This window comes from Octodon degus, unplaced genomic scaffold (assembly GCF_000260255.1).
Source record: "Octodon degus isolate 3935 unplaced genomic scaffold, OctDeg1.0 scaffold00019, whole genome shotgun sequence".
Taxonomy (NCBI): domain Eukaryota; kingdom Metazoa; phylum Chordata; class Mammalia; order Rodentia; family Octodontidae; genus Octodon; species Octodon degus.
Genome location: NW_004524595.1, coordinates 18,473,080 through 18,474,163, shown reverse-complemented (window position 1 = coordinate 18,474,163; position 1,084 = coordinate 18,473,080). Strand labels below are relative to the sequence as shown.

General features: G+C 32.5%; 1 protein-coding gene across 2 annotated transcripts in view; it reads left to right on the top strand.

The window, feature by feature from the left end:
- The window catches only part of Scfd2 (sec1 family domain containing 2), a 548,660-nt gene that overhangs the window by 325,479 nt on the left and 222,097 nt on the right, over positions 1-1,084 (top strand). The window lies entirely within an intron of this gene.

Here is a 1,084-nt window from a genome sequence, read left to right as displayed (position 1 = left end):
GCTCTGGGTCTATTCAGGATCCCGTGGCCTGGGTCGTCTCACTCACTTGCAGGGCCTGCGCTCTGGGTCTATGCAGGATTCCACAGCCTGGGTCATCTCACTTACTTGCCGGGCCTGCGCTCTGGGTCTATTCTCAGTGTTGTTTTAATTTGCACTTCATGGATAGCTAGTGATGTGGAGTACCCAAGATTGGATATTAAGTACATTTCTTTTGGGTAACTTTTTGATAAGGTAAAGAGGATTGTGGAGCACCATTTTAGATGGTTGAACTTAGAGAACTTCAAAGACTGATCAAAGTACTGATCAGAACATTTGTCTGTGATCATTTTCTTCATGAAATGGTAATATTAAATCTCATAAGGGAATGGTTAATGGAATGATTTTAATTCAAAGCATAGTTCTAAAATATTATTTCTGGTTTTGCCTCATGTTCATGTTCCTTAAAATTTTATTCTTCCAAGAAGTGTTCCTTGAATACAGTAGCAAAAAAAAAAATGGATTGAAAATATGGTGTTCTTATTTGTAGTTGATCCTTTTGTTTTTTGAACACTTATTCTGCACTTTTATTCCTTTTTCTAAAATACAGAGTTATAATGTGCATGTGTTAAAATGGTTGGAAAATTATAAACAACAGAATGGTAGTAGAATGGCAACAGGAAGTGTTTTTACTTAGTTTAACTTAAAAAGAAATGAAACTCTTATTTTGGTAAGATATAGTAGCAAACTGAACAGAAAGAACATTATTACCAATTTTTCTTCAAAGATAAAACTTTTTGAAATAAAGTAGTAATACTATTATAATGTTGACATAAAAGATACTATGATATACTTTGAAGTGTGATATTTATATTATATAAAGCAGAATGACATTTAATATCACAGTAGTGTAGGAAAAATATTGAGTTCTATTAAATGAACCAGAGTTATAATGATGACATATAACAATGATTTCTCAGTAAGGTTGCATATTTTCTGTGCTTTTTTCCAATCTGACTTAGTACTTGTGAGCATTCCTTTACTTTCTTTCTGAATTTCCTTTCAAATATATATCAAAGTTTGTCTCTTTTATCCTTTTCCCTAGCCT